Source organism: Thalassophryne amazonica, chromosome 10 (assembly GCF_902500255.1).
Source record: "Thalassophryne amazonica chromosome 10, fThaAma1.1, whole genome shotgun sequence".
Taxonomy (NCBI): Eukaryota; Metazoa; Chordata; class Actinopteri; order Batrachoidiformes; family Batrachoididae; genus Thalassophryne; species Thalassophryne amazonica.
This window is the reverse complement of record NC_047112.1, coordinates 65,751,771-65,765,600: the sequence shown is the minus strand read 5'-3', so window position 1 is coordinate 65,765,600 and position 13,830 is coordinate 65,751,771. Positions and strand designations below refer to the sequence as shown.

Here is a 13,830-nt window from a genome sequence, read left to right as displayed (position 1 = left end):
TGTTCATTTTGATGCAGTCACGGTAAGAAGAGCAGCTGTGAGAAGGTTTTGTGCACCTGCAGCAATTAGTCATAAACGCAGCCTGTTAAAAACGTTAATAAGTGTTGTATATAACTGCGAAATATTATATATATATATATATATATATATCTGTGCCATCATGTTGCCTGTACAAATGTCACGGAGACATTCCATATCCATTAAGGTAATAAGCTATGAAGGGTCAAAGTGATCAAAATTAATTGAAATATTGAAGATTGTGGTAAAAATGAAAGCAGTAACACTTTGAATGTGGTGAAAATGAAAGCAGTAAATACTGAATGTGGTTAAAAAATCAAAAGGGTAAAACTGGACTTGATAAAAATGGAAGGTGTGAAGTACTAAACATGAAAATGAGTGACGTAAAAAACAACATCTGATTAATATTTCCCCTTTGAAAATTACAATTGTTAAATTTGGATGCCATTAAAATCACATTATGGTAAATATTAATCTTACAAATATTATGTCTTAAAAATATAACATTGGCTAATTTAATTCGCTGCCTCAATTTTAGTACCTCTACTTTACATACTTCAATTGTATCATTTGCTGTACTCAATTTAATGTTGAATGTTTTCATTCACTGCCTCAATTTTAGCAGGTCCGCTTTACCGACTTCAGTTTTATCTTTCACCGTGTCAAGTGTGCAATTCTGCTCACTTCCGGTGGATCGGAATATGGCAGCAGCCACTGTTGCGACAGCAGAAATTTGTAATCCAGAGCCACTGCGCATGTCACTGACCGCGTGGTGGCACCATTGGGAGTCACAGGCGAAGAGCGCCCAAATCTAAAAGCGCTTTTCTACTTCACAAAAGTAGCACTACTCGGCTCAACTCTACTTGTTTTTTTTTTGCTTTTCCATTAGGGTTAGTACCTGGTACCGAGTGCTTTTGTAGTACCTGCTCAGGAGCGGTTCTAAGCAAGCCGAGCCGAGCCGATACTAAAATGTGACGTCAACAGGCTGCCGGCCACTGATTGGTGAATGTCGTCACTGGACCAATCATGAGCGCGCCGTCCGAGACGAGAATCAAACCCGCCATTTTTAAATAGTCACAGCGGTGTTACAGAAACCGTGTTTCTTTCGTTTCACGGCGTTTTTTTTTTTCTTTTTTTTTTTTTTACTCGCACCGGTCCATGGATGAGTTGCGGACGTTTGTGTTTGGTGGTGGAGGAGAGAATACAAAGAGGTGGATGAAGCGACCTGAAATGAGAAAATCTCCCAGTCTTTGGCAGCACCCGGCTCACCGAACATTACAGCAACGCAGAGAACAGCTAAAAACGCTTAAAAGTGATTACAGGACCACAACGACCGGAGTAGGTCGGACCGTAAGGGCTGGAAACGGTTCAACCGAAGAAACGCTGTTTACGGACACCGACCGACGAGAACCCGGAGGCAGGATGACCGCGACTTGGCCACGGCTTTGTTGGAAGCAACGGATGGTAAGTGTTTTTTGTGACTTTGTCTGTAGTCTGTTGAAAGCACCGTTTAACGTTACATATCCCATTGGTGGGAAGCACACTTTAACCAAGATTTTGAGTCTAAACTTGTGTTAAAGTAACGTCGTTGTCTCGTGTATGCAGACACAGTGAGCTAGCTGACTGCTAACTAGCGAGCTAGCTAACTCTGTGCTCTGCTTTAAAGTATTAACTTCTGACAGAAAAACACCTAAAGTCAGCATGACAACAAACGTTTACATCTAATTTAGTGCCATTAGTGTATTTTTTTAACATGTCGTGATTTTGTGTTTTTGTTGAAGACTCCAGTTCCATAAGCGAGGAGGGTTCGACCAGCACCAACGTCCAGCTCCACATAGCAACGTGTCATCACTGGTAAGAATAATGTCTCACATCACGTAGCTTTTAGCTCCAAAATGTATTTCCCAAATACGGTGTGTGTGTGTGTGTGTGTGTGTGTGTGTGTATGTGTATATATATATATAATTTTTTTAATTTTTTTTTGGGGGGGGGGGTATTTGCTCTTCTTTTAGTTGTAGTAAACATTTTGACTTATGTGATTGTATCATAATTTGTCATTTCTGGCTGATTCAACAGTAAAAAACATTTTGTCATTGGCGTTTTGGTACGATGATGAAGAATATTTTAATTTGGGATTTGCAACTCCAGAAGACACTGCACATTACACCTGGCTAAATCTTTACAAAGATGCTGGAATAATCATGTCTAAACTGAGATTTTAGCAAATGGTATTCAACATGAAAAGGTTTAGTCACTTCAGTGATAGCACCATTACATCAAGGAATTCTGGCTATACGAGGTTTAGGGTTTGATGTGATGTAACATTTTACCACAAACTATTGTACTGTGGTGTATAATTCTGCTGGATGACTTATACCAAACCAGAATTTATCCAGATATTTTGAACAACCAGTTTTACTGTCTGTTTACTTCCATTTACATTTATGACCCCATTAAATGTAAAACTTATTTTACTACTGGATTTCGCTTAACGGCTTTTCAAACTGTTAGCATTTAAGTTAAATCAGTAAACCTTGGTAACTTTTATAAATCGAATTGATGTTACACAAAAGTGGAGACATTTTAGCAAAAAAGTACAAAATTTATTCAAAATTCACAGTGAAACATAACCGGTGTATGACATGTAGGCAAATGACAGGTATCCCATTCCATGGAATGAACTTTTGCAGCGGTGTCTCTGAGAAAACCATCTGAAACACACACATACAGCATACATATTTTAATTAGTGCTGTCAGGTTATTAAAAAATAATGTAATTGATTACAGGGTTCGTGATTAGTTAATCTAATTTAATTGCAGGTATATTTAAAAAAATCTGTGTTTGGGGCATTTAATATTCTGGTAAACAGGGTGTGAGTTATTTCTGTTACACATCAAGCAGGTATTAAGCTGTAAATTGATCTTAAATTGGGAGAAGTGTCTAACTGTAATTTGGATGGGTTAAATGCAGACAAATTACTCTGTATTTATGTGTACAATGACAATAAAAGGCTGTATTATAAAGAATGCCTATAAAAACAGAATTGTGGGAGTTTGGAGGCTGATTCTTTCTGCACAATATGACTCCTTTAATAATTATGAGATTTCATATTTAAATTTGTCCATTGAACATTAAAATCTGGATGAGAAACAAATCAAACCTTTTTTAATGCGTTTGAACCTGTTCGAGTTCAGTGACGACGTTAATTAACGGTCATTAAAGCCGAATTAACATTTTGTGCATGAACATCAGTAAACGCACAAACTCCCACGTTTGATTTTTAACAAGTTATCAAAGCAAGTTACTTCAGTATAAAAACACATTTAATGCTCTCAGAAACATGTCTTCATTTACAGACCAAGTCACTGACGTCTAAACAAAATGGAGCAAAGTGTGACAGGTACTGTAATTAATTAATCTAAATTAACGCTTTATTTTGGCAACCACAATTTTAATACTTAATAGCGACAGCCTGCAGTTATTAATTATTTATGAGCTAACGATTAGCTTATGGTCATGGTTTGTCTCTTCGTCTGTAGCAGCTCGTATCTTCTCGTCTTCATATTGTTGTATGAATTCCCAAAGTCTTCTGTATTTTTCAAGCATGTTTCGTCTCGTAGCCAGCAAATTTCTCTTAAAAACTCACAGAGCAGCAAACACACGCAGTCACATGCCGCCATTGTTTATGTTTGTGTCGCGTATAAAACGACGTCATTTGGGCGCTCTTCGCCTGCGACTCCCAATGGCACCACCCCGTGGTCAAGTGACATGCACAGTGGCTCTGGACTACAAATTTCCACTGTCACAACAGTGGCTGCTGCCATATTCCGATCCAGCAAAATTGCAGTTGACGCGGTGAATGATAAAACTGAAGTCGGTAAAGCGGACCTGCTAAAATTGAGGCAGTGAATGAAAACATTCAACATTAAATCGAGTACTGCAAATGATGCAATTGAAGTGTGTAAAGTAGAGGTACTAAAATCGAGGCAGTGAATTAAATTAGCCAATGTTATATTTTTAAGACATAATATTTGTAACATTAATATTTACCATAATGTGATTTTAATGGCATCCAAATTTAACAATTCTAATTTTCAAAGGGGCAATATTAATCAGATGTTTTTTACGTCACTCATTTTCATGTTTAGTACTTCACACCTTCCATTTTTATCGAGTCCAGTTTTACCCTTTTGATTTTTTAACCGCATTCAATATTTACTGCTTTCACTTTTAACCACATTGTTTTACTGCTTTCATTTTCACCACATTCAAAGTTTTACTGCTTTCATTTTTACCACATTCAATATTTCAATGAATTTTGATCACTTTGACCCTTCATAATAAACAGTTGACATGCAGGTTAAAACAGTGTAACAGTTGTTTTAACCGGCATGTCAACTGTTTTTTTTTTTTTGTTTTTTTTTTTTAAGGGATTGTTCAACATTAATTCTCTTAAAAAGTTCCTTAAAGAGATTGGCAGTTTTATGACATTTGAGAGTCTACAAGCTTAATACTGATTATATATTGTTCAAATTCTGCCAGAAGTCCATATAAATTGGGGGTTAAAACAGCTGCTGCGCATGCACACACACACCACATTTACAGACGTTCTCAAAGTAAAAAAAATACTTTCATTGAAGGCTCCATTGAAAGGAAGACAAAGCAAAAGATAAAAAAAATTAACATTCCACTAACCCCAGTGTAAAGATTTCCAAATCGGATCCACAGCCAGAGATTATTTTCAAGTTCCACTCAGCCAGAGAATAATGTCCAGATCCACTTGCTCCCGGGTTCTGATCGCATCTCCCATACGATCGCATCTCTGCCTTCAACTCAAATACTGTCAGGAGTGTGACACATTAAATAGTCCATTATCTCCTGAAAATAGCGTCTGAGTTTTTCCCAATATGAGACATACATCTGCGTGTCCAGGCATGTCCGTGATCACAGCAGCAGCATCCTTCCTGACAGTTTAAATTCCAAAATCCGACAGACTACGTCGCACGCAAAGAAATGCAGAGAAATGCAGAGTGAGATGTTTTCCGGAAATGCACTTGTTAGCTCGCTTCAGGAGAGGAATAAAAAACAACATTAACCACTAATTATGAGCGCATGTGCGCAGAGAGACTTACAGTCATGTGTACTTTGATGTTCTGCTAACTGGGTTATTAAAACACATCGACATGTCTTTTAATAGTTAATAGTCGAAAAGTTTTACTGTTACAGTGCTGTTGTCAATTAAATATGAGGTCAAGAAAGATGTGTTTATTTTTTATAAAACAGTACTTATGTTCATTGAAGTCAAGAAAGGGTGACTATAAAGTTTTCATGTTGAGGTGGCGGATGGTTGTTGTTGGCAGCTGCTGAAAGTAACTAAAGTAATGAGTAATCTAACTTAAACCCCAATTCAAATGAAGTTGGGACGTTGTTTAAAATGTAAATAAAAACAGAGTACAATGATTTGCAAAGAATTCAGGTGTTCAACAGTCCGGGGTCTCCGTTGTTGTATTTTGCGCTTCACAATGCGACACACATTTTCAATGGGCGACAGGTCTGGACTACAGGCAGGCGAGTCTAGTACCCGCACTCTTTTACTACAAAGCCACGCTGTTTTAACATGTGCATAATGTGGCTTGGCATTGTCTTGCTGAAATAAGCAAGGATGTCCCTGAAAAAGACGTTGCTTGGATGGCAGCATGTGTTGCTCCAAAACCTGGATGTACCTTTCAGCATTGATGGTGTCATCTCAGATGTGTAAGTTGCCCATGCCATGGGCACTAACACACCCCCATACCATCACAGATGCTGACTTTTGAACTTTGTGCTGGTAACAATCTGGATGGTCTTATACCTCTTTTGTCCGGAGGACACAACATCCATGATTTCCAAAAACAATTTGAAATGTGGACTCATCACACCACAGCACACTTTTCCACTTCGTGTTTGTCCATTTCAAATGAGCTCAGGCCCAGAGAAGGCGGCGGCATTTGTGGATGTTGTTGATGTATGGCTTTCGCTTTGTGTGGCAGAGGTTTAACTTGCACTTGTAGATGTAGCGACAAACTGTGTTAACTGACAATGTTTTTCTGAAGTGTTCCTGAGCCCACGCGGTAAGATCCTTTACACAATGTTGGTTTTTAATGCAGTGCTGCCTGAGGGATCGAAGGTCACAGGCATTCAGTGTTGGTTTTGGGCCTTGCTGCTTACGTGTAGAAAGTTCTCCAGATTCTCTGAATCTTCTGATTATATTATGGACTGGAGATGATGGAATCCCTAAATTCCTTGAAACTGAACATTGAGAAACATTGTTCTTAAACTGTTGGACTATTTTTTCATGCAGTTGTTCACAAAGTGGTGATTCTCACCACATCTTTGCTTGTGAATGGCTGAGACTTTTGGGGATGCTCCTTTTATACCCAATCATGAGTGTCCTCAGTTCCCAAATGCTTATTGAGTGTTGTTAGAAGGAAAGGCAGGGCTTGAAATAGTACGTGCATGTGCTAGTTTGTGCATGTATTATTCAAGCGGTGCACGTAATTTTATACTGCACTTGCACTGGTGCAAGTAACTTTATCCAAGTTTTATCAAGTATAAGCACCAGTAAAATGAACCAATAAAGGAATAAATAAGGAAAAAAACAATTTCCAATGTGTTGTCTTTGTCTTCCCTGCATTTTATGACTCACGCACACAGAGCGAGTTGCTGTGCTCTATTTGTTGTGTTTGCGCGTGCACATGTAAACAAAGAAAAGAAAAAAAAAACTGTCTGGCTGCAGTTCCTCTCTCTCTGCCCTCAAACTCTGTTATCATTGTGTTATAAACCAGTCACCATTTGTTTTATTATAGATCTGTGTAGTTAATAAAATTATCTTCACGGATGATTAGTTCGCGCGTGCACGTGAAAAAAAAAAAGAAAACTGGCTGCTGCTGCGATTCCTTTACAGAACCCGGGAGAGGTCACTTAAAGTGATATTTTTTCTGGCCATGATAATTCGTGCACAACCTGCTCTCAAAATTAATAAAACGTGCACACGTTTTCCTTTAATTGAGCCCTCGAATTAATAAAACATGCACACGTTTTCCTTTCGTTCAAAATCAACTCCATAATATGAGCTAAACTGTCATACTCATGAGGGGGGGACGCTTCGCCCTCAGCATCCTTTTTAATGTGCTTAAACTCCACATGATGCCATGCTGGGCAGCTGGAGTTCTCTGTATGTCCTTGTGTGCCCAGACCATGACGATACACCCTGACCAGATCCATTTCTAATGGGGAAATGTACACTGTCTCCTCATTTGTTGGCTAATAGCCAACATTTATGTGTCAAGACAATACTGAGTGCACGTTTTACAAATTGTGGCCACGTTTAAGTAGATCATGCCCTTGTTTTACTCAAACGGTGCTTAAAACGTGCGCACAATATCATAAAATGTGCGCACATTCTCTCCGCATGCAAAACATTTTGTGATGACACTTCCAGGGCTCTGTAGTTCATTGCTCTCTCTCCCCTGAAACTCTGTCATAATTGTGTTATAAACCAGTCACCATTTGTTTTATTATTCATCTGTGTAGTTAATAAATGAAATAATCTTCATGGACGATTCGTTCCCGCGCACGTGAAAAAAAAAAAAAAAAAAAAAAAAAAAAAAACTGCTGCTGCTCTCCCCTCAAACTCTCCCCAGAGAGGAAGAGTCTGACACAGAGGAGTTTTAAGGTGTGCAAGTAACTTTTTTTTTTTGGTGCAAGTAATTTTTTTTGTTACTAGTACCAGTGCAAGTAGGTTAAAAAATGTATTTCAACCCCTGAAAGGTGATGTAACACAGTGGTAACCATACCACTGTCCCACCGTTTTTGAAACGTGTTGCAGGCATCCATTTCAAAATGAGCAAATATTTGGACAAAAACAATAAAGTTTATCAGTTTGAACCTTAAATATCTTGTCTTTGTGGTGTATTCAATTCAATATAGGTTGAAGAGGATTTGCAAATCATTATATTCTGTTTTTATTTACATTTTACACAACGTCCCAACTTCAGTGGAATTGGAGTTGTACCCGAGGCCTACGGGGTAGGCCAGGGAACATTCTTGGGACACAGACCTTGGACAAGTTAGACGACGGTTAACCTTGACATATTTTAAGAGGTTAAAAAGTAACATTTTGTACCTAATTTTATGGCATGATCTCGCGGACGTTAGCATGGTGACGTCACATGCTGCTAGCTAGGTGGAAACTCAGTTTCGTTTTAGTGTAAATATAACCTCTTTGTCATATATTATGTAAGAGCTCGCAAGAAATAAACACCTCTAAAACTGAAAATGCTGTTTTTGTAACCTGATAACACCTCTGGAAGGATTTACAAACCGTTTAGCACACGTTAGCGTGGTGATGTCACATGCTACTCGCTAGGTGGAAACTCTGTTTTTTGTTTGTGTGTAAATATAACCTCTTTGTCATATATTATGCAAAAGCTAGCGAGCAATAAACACTTCTAAAACTGAAAATGCTGTTTTTAGAACCTAATTAGGGCTGCAGTTATCGCTTATTTTAGTAATCGTGTATTCTATCGATTATTCTGGTGATTAAAGGCCCGGTTCTACTGGGGAGGGGATTAACTGCACATGAATGGAGTATACAAATGTTGGGCGTTCGTTGTCGTCTGCAACAAAAGTGGCCACAAATGACAGATGTCTCTGTATGAATTACGGATATATTAATAATGTACAGCAAATATATGCCAAACAGTCACGGATGTATAACGCATGTATTGAGCAAACGAATCGGACGCATAGCGGTCATCACAGCGGTATTACAGATGTACTGACAATGCATTGCGCACGTGTTGCGCATGCATGGCATCTGCATTGCGGTCATAAATGAAGTGCACTCGGGCCTTTCGGCATCACTATTCACACCAACACCACAGTCTCTGGAGCAATTGCTGACTGGAGTAAACAAACAGTGAACAGGGCAAGTTGTGATGTCAGCGGATCGCATCAGAGCGCAGCTCGTCTCAACGATTATAACAAGAAGTTAAATCTGTTATAAACATAGGAATAAATACTGTAACAGCTGCAGACAATATGGAAAAAAATCACGCAACTGTTTCATCAAGCCTTGACAATGTAAACAAGTCAAATAATTACCTTTTTAGATGGCTCAAAATGCTTTCTGCAGCTTGTTAGGCACACGCGCGAACGGCTCGGGCTGCAGCCTCCTCTGTGATTCAGGAAGTGATTAGAGCCCTTTTCAACAGCGAATTTGCAGAAAACATCATTAATCCGCCACAAAATAATTATTTTATATATGCAGCGTCCAGCACAGAGCGCGTGGCAGCCAGTAGAACAAAGAACGGCGTCCAGCTGTGAACACAGCGGGTGGGATCATCAGGATACAGGTCATGCTGCTGCATGAAACAAAACATGCTCGTTTCAGTGCGCCTTTATGTTGTTGGATGGCGTTTTTGGGGATCCAGAACTACATCTGTATGTTTCCACAGCTGGACTAGCACTGACTGGCAGGTATGTCGATGTCTGCCATGGTACTTTGGGTTTATGTGGAGTATTTGTTGTGCATTCGCAAATTGTCTTCAAATCAGATGCAAAGCAGACGTAATACAACAGCTTTATTCATGGCCACTCTGTATGCAGTCGCTACATCTTATTTTAGTTCATGATGTGAACGTGATAGGCACGCAACACATCCGTTTTACACACTGTCCCAGTCTACTGCCAAGCCACAATACCCCGTCAGTTGCGGATATCAGCGGATAACGGCGGATACACAGTGCACAGACTGAGTATGTATTAAGTATGTAAGGCAGATGTCATCCGCAGCCAAAATTTTGTGCAGCTCAAAAATCCTGGCAACGGAAAAACGTGCCTCTGCGGATAATTGTGGACGTGCACGGTTGTCGGCTGACTCATACAAGCATGTTTCATGGATATTGCGGACGTTTAGCGAATATGAACCAATTCTGTGCACAATTCATACGCAATGTCACTGCGCCAAAGCCTTGACATTTTGCTGAAAGGGCGATGGGATGTGGCTTTCTGTCCCCCCCCCCCCCCCAACCTGTACAATTTAACCATTTTTAGTTTTTGCCTAAAACATTTTTTGTAATCAAATTATTCGAGTTACTTGACTAATCGTTTCAGCCCTAAACCTATTAATACCTCTGAAGTGATTTAAAAGACATTTAGCAGACGTTAGTGTTCAGTTTAGTTTGAGTGGCGGGAGTGTCAACCAATCAGAGTAGAGCTCCACCATGATCTCACAGTCTGGTTGCTACCTGCAAACTCAGTTTTGTGTGTAAATATATCCTCTTTGTCATAAATTATGTAAAAGGGAGTGAGAAATAAACACTTCTAAAACTGAAAACACTGTTTTTAGAGCCTAATAATACCTCTGAAGTGATTTAAAAGACATTTAGCAGATGTTAGCATTCAATCTCTTCAGTTTAGTTTTTGAGTGGTGGGGGTGACAGCCAATCAGAGTAGAGCTGCACTGTGATGTCACACTCTGGTTGCTAGCTGCAAACTCAGTTTTTGGAACCTAATAATTACTTTAAAAAGTGCAAATTATACAGAACGCAATGCTCATATGGCTGAGAGTATTTTATATAATATTTATATTTTATATAATATTTCAATTTTGATTTTTTTTTTTTTTTTTTATTCAGCCGTGTCCACATTTCACTATTCGCACGGCAAGACTCTGGTGGCAAAACTTGGAACTACTTGTATAAACAAACATATTGCATTCAAGATGTCTTAACTCCTTTAATATTTTTCGATTTTTATGATTTTTTTTTTTTTCGGCCGTGTCCATAACTCTCATTTCAGTATTCGCACAGCAAATTCGGCAAAAGGCCGACCCCGCGTCCATAACACTCATTTAATGCAGTATGTTTGTTTATACAAGTAGTTCCAAGTTTTACCACCAGAGTCTTGCCGTGCGAATAGCCAAATGAGAATTATGGACACGGCGGCTGTGCGAATAGCCACTTCCAAAAGATAAACAGATACTGGGCTGTATTATAGTATGCCTTAAAAATAATTCAACCACTTGCTTGAATGAATCAGTTTTGAAAATGTATAAATCAGTTCATTAGTGACAGGAGCACAGGGCATTAATTAGAGAATTTTGCATGCTACAAAGATTATTCCTGATGCTTCAAAAGCAGACAATCTTACAAATGACTGAGCACCTGACAGCTGTCTCTAGAAAGAAAGCTTGCTCAAATTAATGTAGCTCTATGGACAAAAATAGACAAAATCCCAGGAGAGATTTGGCAAATGAGAAAACCAACTAGCCACAATATTAAACCATGAGTTAAATATCAGTGGGTTCCCTCCCTTTAAAGATGGTTTCTCAATAGTTGTATAGTTGAGGTAAATTATACAGACAGGTCAAACGGCAGTCCAAAAATAAATAAGGCACTACAACAATGCAAAACACCAAAGGAGAGTAAATTGATTATCAACATTTTGCATTTGAGCATTCAGATTGTACTGCTTCAGCAAGATTCCTTACAAGAAAATTATAATTGCTTATGAAACAGTTGAAATCTATGTATAAATCATCAGAAAACAATATCACTTCTAAAACTGTAAAAAAACAGTACAGAACAGTATAAAGAATCACCGTAGTACCACCTAGCTGAAACAAATACAATAATTCCAGCTTTTTGTGAAATACTGACCCCTTTTTCACAGCTAGTAAAATACTTTGCTTCTGACACATTTGCCTCAGCAGGTCAACAAAGAGATCATAAACTTTGTAATCACAGATGTTATTTTGTCCAATCTGAAGTGACTTTAAAATATAATTTCGACGTAGGTGACAGTAAAATGCCATCAGGAAGCAACTAACAAACTTTCCTCAGTGTTAAATGCTACTCTACGATAGAGCGCAGGCTTCCTTCCAAAGTAGCAAAGGTTAGCTAGTTAAGCTGTCGACTGCTGTGGCTTCTGTCAAACACACTCAAAAAAGGAGAAGTGTGAACGTCTCGTGGCGAACAGCAGAGTGTCCGCTAACAGCGTGGCAAGCGTGTTATTCGTTGCGTAACGTGCACATACTGCTACAGATGGTTAGCATTAGCTGTAGCTTGATTAGCGCACAGCCACAGGGCGTAGCAACAAGTGGAGAATGAGACCGAATCGGTTTAAAGACGGAGTAAAAGTACCACTCCGTGGAACGTTTATGTAAAGAAGTAGTATATCTCAAATATATAATTATTCAAAGTGACAACTGGAAGAAGCCGTTGCCAGAGAAATAACTTCAGGCAGACGCCGCACGGAAGGAAAAGTTATGTTGTGGAAAGCAACTGCTGGCAACGGAGTTTCTCGTTTTTATAAAGCTATATTCACCTTTGTCTTGAGAAAAGTTGTGCCCTGGCTCTGCTCTCTTTCTTTTCTCTCCCACTCGCTCGGTGATTTATCCAGATGCTGTTGCTGTTGCTGAGTGTTGCGCTGGTTGGTAAGTAACTGTCTCCACGACTACAGTCACTATGGCGTGAGCGCGACGGAGTCTCGAGGCAACTGTTGCTACCCTCTACTGTCTACGTCAAGACCCTCACTATATGAGGGAGGGGCCAAAGTGACCAGAGTCCCACCCATTTCACTTACGCCGTCAATTTAAATGGAACCACAAGGAGGCGCTACAAGAAAAGTAATACCGCCATTACTGAAACATCTGTGAAGATAAATTGCAGATGGATTTTGGGACTATAAAAACAACACATATCAAACAAATATTAAATATTAAAAGATGTAGCTGTGTCCTTTTTTCGTATTTAGTACAAAATTCAAAAGTGAATACAACCATAAATATTTGTTTTAAAACAAACATTTGTGATTGTTTTTGTATGAAGTGCATCATTTTCAAAGTAATGCTACCCAACTCAAAATTCAGTTATTGACCATCTGTCACAGGAAGACACTTAACAGCTACGAAAAAGTGAAGCCAAGCTGTTTCTGTCATCTTTAACATCTAGTTCAGTAATCTGAAATTTTGGATTATTGTGGACAGCAACAGCTCATCTGTCATTACTACAAAAAGATTAAAAAAAATTTTTTTGAGACACATATTCATCAAATGTGGATGAAATTAGTGAGGGAAGCCACCAAGACTCTCTCAAAGAGTTACATAGGCGATTGGCTCAATGCAAAAATACTCTCAGAAACAAATTCCTGTTCCAGTTGATTCGGTCTATTTGAAAATAACAATGGTTGTACATTAAAATACGAACATGTCAAATTTGAAAAGTTCAACACATTTTAGCAGCACAAACTGGAGAAATCTGGAATGGAACTTGGGAAATTTTTGGTGAGAAATCAATGAAAATGGCACACATGTGCGATGTCAGTTTTATATTATATTAGACGTGCCAATTCATGCACATTGATGTGTGTTATCGGCCTTCCTGTCAATTACCCTACCTGCCCGCCTTGTATTGAGAGCATCAGCAGAGACAGACTGGCTTCCTGTGTTGTCGTTGGGATTCAACACAGTCTGGCCATAACGATCATCTAGTATGCTTTTTTCCTGCACGTTTTTAGACATGTTTGACTTGTGTAGACTGTAGCTTAACACTTACAACTTTTCATTTTTAAAAAATATCAATGTTTTACATATTGATAGAATACCCCCCCCCCCCAAAAAAGTATTTTATATGCCATAATTGTTACTGTGATTCACATTCATTTCTAAATTCCTGTTTCTCTTTTCTGCTGTTATACCAAGCAATAATCATCACCATCAATTAATCATTAAGCTTTCCATGCTTTTCTTGTCTATGGGGCAGATATAG

General features: G+C 38.8%; 1 protein-coding gene across 4 annotated transcripts in view; it reads right to left on the bottom strand.

Moving 5' to 3' along the window:
• The window catches only part of rfx2 (regulatory factor X, 2 (influences HLA class II expression)), a 189,152-nt gene extending 176,574 nt beyond the window's left edge, over window positions 1-12,578 (bottom strand). For all 4 annotated transcript variants that reach the window (XM_034180164.1, XM_034180165.1, XM_034180167.1 and 1 more), the window contains exon 1: window positions 12,389-12,578. The gene's annotated coding sequence lies outside the window, so the exon portion shown is untranslated. The remainder of the gene's footprint in view (window positions 1-12,388) is intronic.
• Window positions 12,579-13,830: the final 1,252 nt, after the last annotated feature.